This window comes from Oreochromis niloticus, unplaced genomic scaffold (genome assembly GCF_001858045.2).
Source record: "Oreochromis niloticus isolate F11D_XX unplaced genomic scaffold, O_niloticus_UMD_NMBU tig00000232_pilon, whole genome shotgun sequence".
Classification (NCBI taxonomy): domain Eukaryota; kingdom Metazoa; phylum Chordata; class Actinopteri; order Cichliformes; family Cichlidae; genus Oreochromis; species Oreochromis niloticus.
In genome coordinates this window covers 1-13,870 of record NW_020327096.1, presented here as the reverse complement: position 1 = coordinate 13,870, position 13,870 = coordinate 1, and the positions used below count along the sequence as shown (strand labels likewise).

The following is a 13,870-nucleotide window of genomic DNA, read 5'->3' as shown; positions in this document are numbered from 1 at the left end:
CTCAGCAGGCTCCTTTCGATGTGGAGGAGTTGCAGGTGTCATCTGAGTTCCTCCTGAAATACTAAGCTTGTCATCCAATCTCTGAGGCCGAGCACTGCCACCCGACGGAGAAAACTGATTGCCGCCGCTTATATCTGTGAGCTCATGCTTTCATTCACTACCCACAGTTTGTGACTGTAGGTGAGGGTAGGGATGCAGGTAAACCTAGAGTGTTGCTTTTTTGCTCAGCTCTCTTGAAATTTCGTCCAGAATCATCAAATGAAATGGTGGCAAAGTGGACTTGTGAAGACACGACAGCGTAACTTTGGTTTCTGTTACCATACTTTCATCTTCCTTTGCGCAACACGGCATTTGCTGTTCTCTATACGCACTTATTTTCTCTCTTGCGGGCAGTTGCACAAAAGTCCCTCGCCCAACGTGGGGCTCGAACCCACGACCCTGAGATTAAGAGTCTCATGCTCTCCCGACTGAGCTAGCCGGGCTTCTTCAGAAGCAGTCTTTGAGATGGACACACGTTCTTATTTCTGGGGGAGGTTGACTAGCATTTCAAGAGGAAGCAAAGAAAGCACAGACTACTTTCAAGTTTTTCTATCATCCATTCAAGCTCTTATGTCCTTGTATGCATGCCACACCACGGGGCATGCTCCGGTTGAGACGACTGAATGTCTCCCGGGGAATCTTCTCCCCAGATCTGGACCAGGGCATCGCTGAGCTCCTGGACAGTCTGAGTTCCAACCTGGAGGTGTCAGATGGACCAAAGCTAAATGTCCCAGGGGTGTTGTATTGAATTTTGGTCAAGTAGGCCAATATAGGGTTGGGGGTGGGGAGTGTCGGCCAACGGTATCAGTTCCACGCAAACTGCCTGCATACTCTTGTCGGATGAGGCCGGGCAGCAGGAAGAAAGCCAGGAGCAATGCACCAGCGTAGGGTCTGACAGTGGTCAGAGAATTTCATCCCATACCTAATGGCACTCATTGTGCCGTTGCCTTGCCTGTAGAGGCCTGTGCATACCTCAGTGCATGTGCCTCTCCAGACCATCACTGACCCACCAGCAAAGCGCTCATAATCAAGCATGTTACATTGAGCATAAAGTCCCCACGACTTCTCGGGAAGCTTTCACATCTGTTATATGTTCTCAGGTAAACTGCTGTCCTCTGTGAAAAGCACAGGGTGCCAGTGGTGGAGGTGGCAATTCTGGTATTCCATGACAAATGCCAGATACAAGCGGGATTTCAATTCAGGCTTCCACTTAGAAAGCAGAGCTCTGTCATGTTAATGAAGCTCTTCACTACAAAAGTTCCTGTAACCTGCAACGCTCATTTCACAGCAAGCCTACAGCTACCTCAACAACCCGCAGTTTGTTGAGTTTAACACCAAAGGTTCACGAAGTTCTTGAAAACAGATTTTTAAATAAGGAAAGCAGATGTCAGGAGTGGGATTTGAACCCACGCCTCCATTTGGAGACCAGAAGTCCCTTTTGTCTGGAAGGAGCCCATCCTTGAGTCTGGCGCCTTAGACCACTCGGCCATCCTGACGAGTTGACCAACCACCTCTTCAAAGTCATCCTGGATGTTCAATTGTCCGAACCACTCAGCAGGCTCCTTTCGATGTGGAGGAGTTGCAGGTGTCATCTGAGTTCCTCCTGAAATACTAAGCTTGTCATCCAATCTCTGAGGCCGAGCACTGCCACCCGACGGAGAAAACTGATTGCCGCCGCTTATATCTGTGAGCTCATGCTTTCATTCACTACCCACAGTTTGTGACTGTAGGTGAGGGTAGGGATGCAGGTAAACCTAGAGTGTTGCTTTTTGCTCAGCTCTCTTGAAATTTCGTCCAGAATCATCAAATGAAATGGTGGCAAAGTGGACTTGTGAAGACACGACAGCGTAACTTTGGTTTCTGTTACCATACTTTCATCTTCCTTTGCGCAACACGGCATTTGCTGTTCTCTATACGCACTTATTTTCTCTCTTGCGGGCAGTTGCACAAAAGTCCCTCGCCCAACGTGGGCTCGAACCCACGACCCTGAGATTAAGAGTCTCATGCTCTCCCGACTGAGCTAGCCGGGCTTCTTCAGAAGCCAGTCTTTGAGATGGACACACGTTCTTATTTCTGGGGGAGGTTGACTAGCATTTCAAGAGGAAGCAAAGAAAGCACAGACTACTTTCAAGTTTTTCTATCATCCATTCAAGCTCTTATGTCCTTGTATGCATGCCACACCACGGGGCATGCTCCGGTTGAGACGACTGAATGTCTCCCGGGGAATCTTCTCCCCAGATCTGGACCAGGGCATCGCTGAGCTCCTGGACAGTCTGAGTTCCAACCTGGAGGTGTCACATGGACCAAAGCTAAATGTCCCAGGGGTGTTGTATTGAATTTTGGTCAAGTAGGCCAATATAGGGTTGGGGGTGGGAGTGTCGGCCAACGGTATCAGTTCCCACGCAAACTGCCTGCATACTCTTGTCGGATGAGGCCGGGCAGCAGGAAGAAAGCCAGGAGCCAATGCACCAGCGTGGTCTGCTGATACTCTTGTCGGATGAGGGGGCAGCAGGAAGAAGCCAGGAGCCAATGCACCAGCGTAGGGTCTGACAGTGGGTCAGAGAATTTCATCCCCATACCTAATGGCACTCATTGTGCCGTTGCCTTGCCTGTAGAGGCCTGTGCATACCTCAGTGCATGTGCCTCTCCAGACCATCACTGACCCACCAGCAAAGCGCTCACAATCAAGCATGTTACATTGAGCATAAAGTTCCCCACGACTTCTCGGGAAGCTTTCACATCTGTTATATGTTCTCAGGGTAAACCTGCTGTCCTCTGTGAAAAGCACAGGGTGCCAGTGGTGGAGGTGGCAATTCTGGTATTCCATGACAAATGCCAGATACAAGCGGGATTTCAATTCAGGCTTCCACTTAGAAAGCAGAGCTCTGTCATGTTAATGAAAGCTCTTCACTACAAAAGTTCCTGTAACCTGCAACGCTCATTTCACAGCAAGCCTACAGCTACCTCAACAACCCGCAGTTTGTTGAGTTTAACACACAAAGGTTCACGAAGTTCTTGAAAACAGATTTTTAAATAAGGAAAGCAGATGTCAGGAGTGGATTTGAACCCACGCCTCCATTTGGAGACCAGAAGTCCCTTTTGTCTGGAAGGAGCCCATCCTTGAGTCTGGCGCCTTAGACCACTCGCCATCCTGACGAGTTGACCAACCACCTCTTCAAAGTCATCCTGGATGTTCAATTGTCGGAACCACCTCAGCAGGCTCCTTTCGATGTGGAGGAGTTGCAGGTGTCATCTGAGTTCCTCCTGAAATACTAAGCTTGTCATCCAATCTCTGAGGCCGAGCACTGCCACCCGACGGAGAAAACTGATTGCCGCCGCTTATATCTGTGAGCTCATGCTTTCATTCACTACCCACAGTTTGTGACTGTAGGTGAGGGTAGGGATGCAGGTAAACCTAGAGTGTTGCTTTTTGCTCAGCTCTCTTGAAATTTCGTCCAGAATCATCAAATGAAATGGTGGCAAAGTGGACTTGTGAAGACACGACAGCGTAACTTTGGTTTCTGTTACCATACTTTCATCTTCCTTTGCGCAACACGGCATTTGCTGTTCTCTATACGCACTTATTTCTCTCTTGCGGGCAGTTGCACAAAAGTCCCCTCGCCCAACGTGGGGCTCGAACCCACGACCCTGAGATTAGAGTCTCATGCTCTCCCGACTGAGCTAGCCGGGCTTCTTCAGAAGCCAGTCTTTGAGATGGACACACGTTCTTATTTCTGGGGAGGTTGACTAGCATTTCAAGAGGAAGCAAAGAAAGCACAGACTACTTTCAAGTTTTTCTATCATCCATTCAAGCTCTTATGTCCTTGTATGCATGCCACACCACGGGCATGCTCCGGTTGAGACGACTGAATGTCTCCCGGGAATCTTCTCCCCAGATCTGGACCAGGGCATCGCTGAGCTCCTGGACAGTCTGAGTTCCAACCTGGAGGTGTCACATGGACCAAAGCTAAATGTCCCAGGGGTGTTGTATTGAATTTTGGTCAAGTAGGCCAATATAGGGTTGGGGGGTGGGGAGTGTCGGCCAACGGTATCAGTTCCCACGCAAACTGCCTGCATACTCTTGTCGGATGAGGCCGGGCAGCAGGAAGAAAGCCAGGAGCCAATGCACCAGCGTAGGGTCTGCCTGCATACTCTTGTCGGATGAGGCCGGGCAGCAGGAAGAAAGCCAGGAGCCAATGCACCAGCGTAGGGTCTGACAGTGGGTCAGAGAATTTCATCCCCATACCTAATGGCACTCATTGTGCCGTTGCCTTGCCTGTAGAGGCCTGTGCATACCTCAGTGCATGTGCCTCTCCAGACCATCACTGACCCACCAGCAAAGCGCTCACAATCAAGCATGTTACATTGAGCATAAAGTTCCCCACGACTTCTCGGGAAGCTTTCACATCTGTTATATGTTCTCAGGGTAAACCTGCTGTCCTCTGTGAAAAGCACAGGGTGCCAGTGGTGGAGGTGGCAATTCTGGTATTCCATGACAAATGCCAGATACAAGCGGGATTTCAATTCAGGCTTCCACTTAGAAAGCAGAGCTCTGTCATGTTAATGAAAGCTCTTCACTACAAAAGTTCCTGTAACCTGCAAAGCTCATTTCACAGCAAGCCTACAGCTACCTCAACAACCCGCAGTTTGTTGAGTTTAACACACAAAGGTTCACGAAGTTCTTGAAAACAGATTTTTAAATAAGGAAAGCAGATGTCAGGAGTGGGATTTGAACCCACGCCTCCATTTGGAGACCAGAAGTCCCTTTTGTCTGGAAGGAGCCCATCCTTGAGTCTGGCGCCTTAGACCACTCGGCCATCCTGACGAGTTGACCAACCACCTCTTCAAAGTCATCCTGGATGTTCAATTGTCCGAACCACCTCAGCAGGCTCCTTTCGATGTGGAGGAGTTGCAGGTGTCATCTGAGTTCCTCCTGAAATACTAAGCTTGTCATCCAATCTCTGAGGCCGAGCACTGCCACCCGACGGAGAAAACTGATTGCCGCCGCTTATATCTGTGAGCTCATGCTTTCATTCACTACCCACAGTTTGTGACTGTAGGTGAGGGTAGGGATGCAGGTAAACCTAGAGTGTTGCTTTTTTGCTCAGCTCTCTTGAAATTTCGTCCAGAATCATCAAATGAAATGGTGGCAAAGTGGACTTGTGAAGACACGACAGCGTAACTTTGGTTTCTGTTACCATACTTTCATCTTCCTTTGCGCAACACGGCATTTGCTGTTCTCTATACGCACTTATTTTCTCTCTTGCGGGCAGTTGCACAAAAGTCCCCTCGCCCAACGTGGGGCTCGAACCCACGACCCTGAGATTAAGAGTCTCATGCTCTCCCGACTGAGCTAGCCGGGCTTCTTCAGAAGCAGTCTTTGAGATGGACACACGTTCTTATTTCTGGGGAGGTTGACTAGCATTTCAAGAGGAAGCAAAGAAAGCACAGACTACTTTCAAGTTTTTCTATCATCCATTCAAGCTCTTATGTCCTTGTATGCATGCCACACCACGGGGCATGCTCCGGTTGAGACGACTGAATGTCTCCCGGGGAATCTTCTCCCCAGATCTGGACCAGGGCATCGCTGAGCTCCTGGACAGTCTGAGTTCCAACCTGGAGGTGTCACATGGACCAAAGCTAAATGTCCCAGGGGTGTTGTATTGAATTTTGGTCAAGTAGGCCAATATAGGGTTGGGGGGTGGGGAGTGTCGGCCAACGGTATCAGTTCCCACGCAAACTGCCTGCATACTCTTGTCGGATGAGGCCGGGCAGCAGGAAGAAAGCCAGGAGCCAATGCACCAGCGTAGGGTCTGCCTGCATACTCTTGTCGGATGAGGCCGGGCAGCAGGAAGAAAGCCAGGAGCCAATGCACCAGCGTAGGGTCTGACAGTGGGTCAGAGAATTTCATCCCATACCTAATGGCACTCATTGTGCCGTTGCCTTGCCTGTAGAGGCCTGTGCATACCTCAGTGCATGTGCCTCTCCAGACCATCACTGACCCACCAGCAAAGCGCTCACAATCAAGCATGTTACATTGAGCATAAAGTTCCCCACGACTTCTCGGGAAGCTTTCACATCTGTTATATGTTCTCAGGGTAAACCTGCTGTCCTCTGTGAAAAGCACAGGGTGCCAGTGGTGGAGGTGGCAATTCTGGTATTCCATGACAAATGCCAGATACAAGCGGGATTTCAATTCAGGCTTCCACTTAGAAAGCAGAGCTCTGTCATGTTAATGAAAGCTCTTCACTACAAAAGTTCCTGTAACCTGCAAAGCTCATTTCACAGCAAGCCTACAGCTACCTCAACAACCCGCAGTTTGTTGAGTTTAACACACAAAGGTTCACGAAGTTCTTGAAAACAGATTTTTAAATAAGGAAAGCAGATGTCAGGAGTGGGATTTGAACCCACGCCTCCATTTGGAGACCAGAAGTCCCTTTTGTCTGGAAGGAGCCCATCCTTGAGTCTGGCGCCTTAGACCACTCGGCCATCCTGACGAGTTGACCAACCACCTCTTCAAAGTCATCCTGGATGTTCAATTGTCCGAACCACCTCAGCAGGCTCCTTTCGATGTGGAGGAGTTGCAGGTGTCATCTGAGTTCCTCCTGAAATACTAAGCTTGTCATCCAATCGCTGAGGCCGAGCACTGCCACCCGACGGAGAAAACTGATTGCCGCCGCTTATATCTGTGAGCTCATGCTTTCATTCACTACCCACAGTTTGTGACTGTAGGTGAGGGTAGGGATGCAGGTAAACTAGAGTGTTGCTTTTTTGCTCAGCTCTCTTGAAATTTCGTCCAGAATCATCAAATGAAATGGTGGCAAAGTGGACTTGTGAAGACACGACAGCGTAACTTTGGTTTCTGTTACCATACTTTCATCTTCCTTTGCGCAACACGGCATTTGCTGTTCTCTATACGCACTTATTTTCTCTCTTGCGGGCAGTTGCACAAAAGTCCCTCGCCCAACGTGGGGCTCGAACCCACGACCCTGAGATTAAGAGTCTCATGCTCTCCCGACTGAGCTAGCGGGCTTCTTCAGAAGCAAGTCTTTGAGATGGACACACGTTCTTATTTCTGGGGGAGGTTGACTAGCATTTCAAGAGGAAGCAAAGAAAGCACAGACTACTTTCAAGTTTTTCTATCATCCATTCAAGCTCTTATGTCCTTGTATGCATGCCACACCACGGGGCATGCTCCGGTTGAGACGACTGAATGTCTCCCGGGGAATCTTCTCCCCAGATCTGGACCAGGGCATCGCTGAGCTCCTGGACAGTCTGAGTTCCAACCTGGAGGTGTCAGATGGACCAAAGCTAAATGTCCCAGGGGTGTTGTATTGAATTTTGGTCAAGTAGGCCAATATAGGGTTGGGGGGTGGGGAGTGTCGGCCAACGGTATCAGTTCCCACGCAAACTGCCTGCATACTCTTGTCGGATGAGGCCGGGCAGCAGGAAGAAAGCCAGGAGCCAATGCACCAGCGTAGGGTCTGACAGTGGGTCAGAGAATTTCATCCCCATACCTAATGGCACTCATTGTGCCGTTGCCTTGCCTGTAGAGGCCTGTGCATACCTCAGTGCATGTGCCTCTCCAGACCATCACTGACCCACCAGCAAAGCGCTCATAATCAAGCATGTTACATTGAGCATAAAGTTCCCCACGACTTCTCGGGAAGCTTTCACATCTGTTATATGTTCTCAGGGTAAACCTGCTGTCCTCTGTGAAAAGCACAGGGTGCCAGTGGTGGAGGTGGCAATTCTGGTATTCCATGACAAATGCCAGATACAAGCGGGATTTCAATTCAGGCTTCCACTTAGAAAGCAGAGCTCTGTCATGTTAATGAAAGCTCTTCACTACAAAAGTTCCTGTAACCTGCAACGCTCATTTCACAGCAAGCCTACAGCTACCTCAACAACCCGCAGTTTGTTGAGTTTAACACACAAAGGTTCACGAAGTTCTTGAAAACAGATTTTAAATAAGGAAAGCAGATGTCAGGAGTGGGATTTGAACCCACGCCTCCATTTGGAGACCAGAAGTCCCTTTTGTCTGGAAGGAGCCCATCCTTGAGTCTGGCGCCTTAGACCACTCGGCCATCCTGACGAGTTGACCAACCACCTCTTCAAAGTCATCCTGGATGTTCAATTGTCGAACCACCTCAGCAGGCTCCTTTCGATGTGGAGGAGTTGCAGGTGTCATCTGAGTTCCTCCTGAAATACTAAGCTTGTCATCCAATCTCTGAGGCCGAGCACTGCCACCCGACGGAGAAAACTGATTGCCGCCGCTTATATCTGTGAGCTCATGCTTTCATTCACTACCCACAGTTTGTGACTGTAGGTGAGGGTAGGGATGCAGGTAAACCTAGAGTGTTGCTTTTTTGCTCAGCTCTCTTGAAATTTCGTCCAGAATCATCAAATGAAATGGTGGCAAAGTGGACTTGTGAAGACACGACAGCGTAACTTTGGTTTCTGTTACCATACTTTCATCTTCCTTTGCGCAACACGGCATTTGCTGTTCTCTATACGCACTTATTTTCTCTCTTGCGGGCAGTTGCACAAAAGTCCCCTCGCCCAACGTGGGGCTCGAACCCACGACCCTGAGATTAAGAGTCTCATGCTCTCCCGACTGAGCTAGCCGGGCTTCTTCAGAAGCCAGTCTTTGAGATGGACACACGTTCTTATTTCTGGGGAGGTTGACTAGCATTTCAAGAGGAAGCAAAGAAAGCACAGACTACTTTCAAGTTTTTCTATCATCCATTCAAGCTCTTATGTCCTTGTATGCATGCCACACCACGGGGCATGCTCCGGTTGAGACGACTGAATGTCTCCCGGGGAATCTTCTCCCCAGATCTGGACCAGGGCATCGCTGAGCTCCTGGACAGTCTGAGTTCCAACCTGGAGGTGTCACATGGACCAAAGCTAAATGTCCCAGGGGTGTTGTATTGAATTTTGGTCAAGTAGGCCAATATAGGGTTGGGGGTGGGGAGTGTCGGCCAACGGTATCAGTTCCCACGCAAACTGCCTGCATACTCTTGTCGGATGAGGCCGGGCAGCAGGAAGAAAGCCAGGAGCCAATGCACCAGCGTAGGGTCTGCCTGCATACTCTTGTCGGATGAGGCCGGGCAGCAGGAAGAAAGCCAGGAGCCAATGCACCAGCGTAGGGTCTGACAGTGGGTCAGAGAATTTCATCCCCATACCTAATGGCACTCATTGTGCCGTTGCCTTGCCTGTAGAGGCCTGTGCATACCTCAGTGCATGTGCCTCTCCAGACCATCACTGACCCACCAGCAAAGCGCTCAAATCAAGCTCTTATGTCCTCATGTTACATTGAGCATAAAGTTCCCCACGACTTCTCGGGAAGCTTTCACATCTGTTATATGTTCTCAGGGTAAACCTGCTGTCCTCTGTGAAAAGCACAGGGTGCCAGTGGTGGAGGTGGCAATTCTGGTATTCCATGACAAATGCCAGATACAAGCGGGATTTCAATTCAGGCTTCCACTTAGAAAGCAGAGCTCTGTCATGTTAATGAAAGCTCTTCACTACAAAAGTTCCTGTAACCTGCAACGCTCATTTCACAGCAAGCCTACAGCTACCTCAACAACCCGCAGTTTGTTGAGTTTAACACACAAAGGTTCACGAAGTTCTTGAAAACAGATTTTTAAATAAGGAAAGCAGATGTCAGGAGTGGGATTTGAACCCACGCCTCCATTTGGAGACCAGAAGTCCCTTTTGTCTGGAAGGAGCCCATCCTTGAGTCTGGCGCCTTAGACCACTCGGCCATCCTGACGAGTTGACCAACCACCTCTTCAAAGTCATCCTGGATGTTCAATTGTCCGAACCACCTCAGCAGGCTCCTTTCGATGTGGAGGAGTTGCAGGTGTCATCTGAGTTCCTCCTGAAATACTAAGCTTGTCATCCAATCTCTGAGGCCGAGCACTGCCACCCGACGGAGAAAACTGATTGCCGCCGCTTATATCTGTGAGCTCATGCTTTCATTCACTACCCACAGTTTGTGACTGTAGGTGAGGGTAGGGATGCAGGTAAACCTAGAGTGTTGCTTTTTTGCTCAGCTCTCTTGAAATTTCGTCCAGAATCATCAAATGAAATGGTGGCAAAGTGGACTTGTGAAGACACGACAGCGTAACTTTGGTTTCTGTTACCATACTTTCATCTTCCTTTGCGCAACACGGCATTTGCTGTTCTCTATACGCACTTATTTTCTCTCTTGCGGGCAGTTGCACAAAAGTCCCTCGCCCAACGTGGGGCTCGAACCCACGACCCTGAGATTAAGAGTCTCATGCTCTCCCGACTGAGCTAGCCGGGCTTCTTCAGAAGCCAGTCTTTGAGATGGACACACGTTCTTATTTCTGGGGGAGGTTGACTAGCATTTCAAGAGGAAGCAAAGAAAGCACAGACTACTTTCAAGTTTTTCTATCATCCATTCAAGCTCTTATGTCCTTGTATGCATGCCACACCACGGGGCATGCTCCGGTTGAGACGACTGAATGTCTCCCGGGGAATCTTCTCCCCAGATCTGGACCAGGGCATCGCTGAGCTCCTGGACAGTCTGAGTTCCAACCTGGAGGTGTCACATGGACCAAAGCTAAATGTCCCAGGGGTGTTGTATTGAATTTTGGTCAAGTAGGCCAATATAGGGTTGGGGGTGGGGAGTGTCGGCCAACGGTATCAGTTCCCACGCAAACTGCCTGCATACTCTTGTCGGATGAGGCCGGGCAGCAGGAAGAAAGCCAGGAGCCAATGCACCAGCGTAGGGTCTGCCTGCATACTCTTGTCGGATGAGGCCGGGCAGCAGGAAGAAAGCCAGGAGCCAATGCACCAGCGTAGGGTCTGACAGTGGGTCAGAGAATTTCATCCCCATACCTAATGGCACTCATTGTGCCGTTGCCTTGCCTGTAGAGGCCTGTGCATACCTCAGTGCATGTGCCTCTCCAGACCATCACTGACCCACCAGCAAAGTGCTCACAATCAAGCATGTTACATTGAGCATAAAGTTCCCCACGACTTCTCGGGAAGCTTTCACATCTGTTATATGTTCTCAGGGTAAACCTGCTGTCCTCTGTGAAAAGCACAGGGTGCCAGTGGTGGAGGTGGCAATTCTGGTATTCCATGACAAATGCCAGATACAAGCGGGATTTCAATTCAGGCTTCCACTTAGAAAGCAGAGCTCTGTCATGTTAATGAAAGCTCTTCACTACAAAAGTTCCTGTAACCTGCAAAGCTCATTTCACAGCAAGCCTACAGCTACCTCAACAACCCGCAGTTTGTTGAGTTTAACACACAAAGGTTCACGAAGTTCTTGAAAACAGATTTTTAAATAAGGAAAGCAGATGTCAGGAGTGGGATTTGAACCCACGCTCCATTTGGAGACCAGAAGTCCCTTTTGTCTGGAAGGAGCCCATCCTTGAGTCTGGCGCCTTAGACCACTCGGCCATCCTGACGAGTTGACCAACCACCTCTTCAAAGTCATCCTGGATGTTCAATTGTCCGAACCACCTCAGCAGGCTCCTTTCGATGTGGAGGAGTTGCAGGTGTCATCTGAGTTCCTCCTGAAATACTAAGCTTGTCATCCAATCGCTGAGGCCGAGCACTGCCACCCGACGGAGAAAACTGATTGCCGCCGCTTATATCTGTGAGCTCATGCTTTCATTCACTACCCACAGTTTGTGACTGTAGGTGAGGGTAGGATGCAGGTAAACCTAGAGTGTTGCTTTTTTGCTCAGCTCTCTTGAAATTTCGTCCAGAATCATCAAATGAAATGGTGGCAAAGTGGACTTGTGAAGACACGACAGCGTAACTTTGGTTTCTGTTACCATACTTTCATCTTCCTTTGCGCAACACGGCATTTGCTGTTCTCTATACGCACTTATTTTCTCTCTTGCGGGCAGTTGCACAAAAGTCCCCTCGCCCAACGTGGGGCTCGAACCCACGACCCTGAGATTAAGAGTCTCATGCTCTCCCGACTGAGCTAGCCGGGCTTCTTCAGAAGCCAGTCTTTGAGATGGACACACGTTCTTATTTCTGGGGGAGGTTGACTAGCATTTCAAGAGGAAGCAAAGAAAGCACAGACTACTTTCAAGTTTTTCTATCATCCATTCAAGCTCTTATGTCCTTGTATGCATGCCACACACGGGGCATGCTCCGGTTGAGACGACTGAATGTCTCCCGGGGAATCTTCTCCCCAGATCTGGACCAGGGCATCGCTGAGCTCCTGGACAGTCTGAGTTCCAACCTGGAGGTGTCAGATGGACCAAAGCTAATGTCCCAGGGGTGTTGTATTGAATTTTGGTCAAGTAGGCCAATATAGGGTTGGGGGTGGGGAGTGTCGGCCAACGGTATCAGTTCCCACGCAAACTGCCTGCATACTCTTGTCGGATGAGGCCGGGCAGCAGGAAGATAGCCAGGAGCCATTGCACCAGCGTAGGGTCTGACAGTGGGTCAGAGAATTTCATCCCCATACCTAATGGCACTCATTGTGCCGTTGCCTTGCCTGTAGAGGCCTGTGCATACCTCAGTGCATGTGCCTCTCCAGACCATCACTGACCCACCAGCAAAGCGCTCAAATCAGCATGTTACATTGAGCATAAAGTTCCCCACGACTTCTCGGGAAGCTTTCACATCTGTTATATGTTCTCAGGGTAAACCTGCTGTCCTCTGTGAAAAGCACAGGGTGCCAGTGGTGGAGGTGGCAATTCTGGTTTCCATGACAAATGCCAGATACAAGCGGGATTTCAATTCAGGCTTCCACTTAGAAAGCAGAGCTCTGTCATGTTAATGAAAGCTCTTCACTACAAAAGTTCCTGTAACCTGCAAAGCTCATTTCACAGCAAGCCTACAGCTACCTCAACAACCCGCAGTTTGTTGAGTTTAACACACAAAGGTTCACGAAGTTCTTGAAAACAGATTTTTAAATAAGGAAAGCAGATGTCAGGAGTGGGATTTGAAACCACGCCTCCATTTGGAGACCAGAAGTCCCTTTTGTCTGGAAGGAGCCCATCCTTGAGTCTGGCGCCTTAGACCACTCGGCCATCCTGACGAGTTGACCAACCACCTCTTCAAAGTCATCCTGGATGTTCAATTGTCCGAACCACCTCAGCAGGCTCCTTTCGATGTGGAGGAGTTGCAGGTGTCATCTGAGTTCCTCCTGAAATACTAAGCTTGTCATCCAATCTCTGAGGCCGAGCACTGCCACCCGACGGAGAAAACTGATTGCCGCCGCTTATATCTGTGAGCTCATGCTTTCATTCACTACCCACAGTTTGTGACTGTAGGTGAGGGTAGGGATGCAGGTAAACCTAGAGTGTTGCTTTTTTGCTCAGCTCTCTTGAAATTTCGTCCAGAATCATCAAATGAAATGGTGGCAAAGTGGACTTGTGAAGACACGACAGCGTAACTTTGGTTTCTGTTACCATACTTTCATCTTCCTTTGCGCAACACGGCATTTGCTGTTCTCTATACGCACTTATTTTCTCTCTTGCGGGCAGTTGCACAAAAGTCCCCTCGCCCAACGTGGGGCTCGAACCCACGACCCTGAGATTAAGAGTCTCATGCTCTCCCGACTGAGCTAGCGGGCTTCTTCAGAAGCAAGTCTTTGAGATGGACACACGTTCTTATTTCTGGGGAGGTTGACTAGCATTTCAAGAGGAAGCAAAGAAAGCACAGACTACTTTCAAGTTTTTCTATCATCCATTCAAGCTCTTATGTCCTTGTATGCATGCCACACCACGGGGCATGCTCCGGTTGAGACGACTGAATGTCTCCCGGGGAATCTTCTCCCCAGATCTGGACCAGGGCATCGCTGAGCTCTGGACAGTCTGAGTTC

At 49.5% G+C, this 13,870-nt stretch overlaps 15 non-coding genes across 15 annotated transcripts; all 15 read right to left on the bottom strand.

The window, feature by feature from the left end:
* Positions 1-409: 409 nt before the first annotated feature.
* trnak-cuu (transfer RNA lysine (anticodon CUU)) lies at positions 410-482 on the bottom strand. Its single transcript has one exon. It is a non-coding gene; the product is annotated as a tRNA-Lys (tRNA).
* A 942-nt stretch (positions 483-1,424) lies between these two features.
* On the bottom strand, positions 1,425-1,535 carry trnal-caa (transfer RNA leucine (anticodon CAA)). The gene is made up of 2 exons: positions 1,498-1,535; positions 1,425-1,470 (listed from the first exon to the last, which is right to left on the bottom strand). It is a non-coding gene; the product is annotated as a tRNA-Leu (tRNA).
* Positions 1,536-1,997: 462 nt separating this feature from the next.
* Positions 1,998-2,069, bottom strand: trnak-cuu (transfer RNA lysine (anticodon CUU)). Its single transcript has one exon. It is a non-coding gene; the product is annotated as a tRNA-Lys (tRNA).
* A 2,684-nt stretch (positions 2,070-4,753) lies between these two features.
* trnal-caa (transfer RNA leucine (anticodon CAA)) lies at positions 4,754-4,864 on the bottom strand. Its single transcript has 2 exons — positions 4,827-4,864; positions 4,754-4,799 (listed from the first exon to the last, which is right to left on the bottom strand). It is a non-coding gene; the product is annotated as a tRNA-Leu (tRNA).
* A 465-nt stretch (positions 4,865-5,329) lies between these two features.
* trnak-cuu (transfer RNA lysine (anticodon CUU)) lies at positions 5,330-5,402 on the bottom strand. The gene has a single exon. It is a non-coding gene; the product is annotated as a tRNA-Lys (tRNA).
* A 1,023-nt stretch (positions 5,403-6,425) lies between these two features.
* On the bottom strand, positions 6,426-6,536 carry trnal-caa (transfer RNA leucine (anticodon CAA)). The gene is made up of 2 exons: positions 6,499-6,536; positions 6,426-6,471 (listed from the first exon to the last, which is right to left on the bottom strand). It is a non-coding gene; the product is annotated as a tRNA-Leu (tRNA).
* A 463-nt stretch (positions 6,537-6,999) lies between these two features.
* trnak-cuu (transfer RNA lysine (anticodon CUU)) lies at positions 7,000-7,071 on the bottom strand. Its single transcript has one exon. It is a non-coding gene; the product is annotated as a tRNA-Lys (tRNA).
* A 952-nt stretch (positions 7,072-8,023) lies between these two features.
* Positions 8,024-8,134, bottom strand: trnal-caa (transfer RNA leucine (anticodon CAA)). The gene is made up of 2 exons: positions 8,097-8,134; positions 8,024-8,069 (listed from the first exon to the last, which is right to left on the bottom strand). It is a non-coding gene; the product is annotated as a tRNA-Leu (tRNA).
* Positions 8,135-8,598: 464 nt separating this feature from the next.
* Positions 8,599-8,671, bottom strand: trnak-cuu (transfer RNA lysine (anticodon CUU)). The gene has a single exon. It is a non-coding gene; the product is annotated as a tRNA-Lys (tRNA).
* Positions 8,672-9,706: 1,035 nt separating this feature from the next.
* trnal-caa (transfer RNA leucine (anticodon CAA)) lies at positions 9,707-9,817 on the bottom strand. Its single transcript has 2 exons — positions 9,780-9,817; positions 9,707-9,752 (listed from the first exon to the last, which is right to left on the bottom strand). It is a non-coding gene; the product is annotated as a tRNA-Leu (tRNA).
* A 464-nt stretch (positions 9,818-10,281) lies between these two features.
* trnak-cuu (transfer RNA lysine (anticodon CUU)) lies at positions 10,282-10,354 on the bottom strand. The gene has a single exon. It is a non-coding gene; the product is annotated as a tRNA-Lys (tRNA).
* Positions 10,355-11,379: 1,025 nt separating this feature from the next.
* Positions 11,380-11,489, bottom strand: trnal-caa (transfer RNA leucine (anticodon CAA)). Its single transcript has 2 exons — positions 11,452-11,489; positions 11,380-11,424 (listed from the first exon to the last, which is right to left on the bottom strand). It is a non-coding gene; the product is annotated as a tRNA-Leu (tRNA).
* A 464-nt stretch (positions 11,490-11,953) lies between these two features.
* Positions 11,954-12,026, bottom strand: trnak-cuu (transfer RNA lysine (anticodon CUU)). The gene has a single exon. It is a non-coding gene; the product is annotated as a tRNA-Lys (tRNA).
* Positions 12,027-12,973: 947 nt separating this feature from the next.
* Positions 12,974-13,084, bottom strand: trnal-caa (transfer RNA leucine (anticodon CAA)). Its single transcript has 2 exons — positions 13,047-13,084; positions 12,974-13,019 (listed from the first exon to the last, which is right to left on the bottom strand). It is a non-coding gene; the product is annotated as a tRNA-Leu (tRNA).
* A 465-nt stretch (positions 13,085-13,549) lies between these two features.
* On the bottom strand, positions 13,550-13,621 carry trnak-cuu (transfer RNA lysine (anticodon CUU)). Its single transcript has one exon. It is a non-coding gene; the product is annotated as a tRNA-Lys (tRNA).
* Positions 13,622-13,870: the final 249 nt, after the last annotated feature.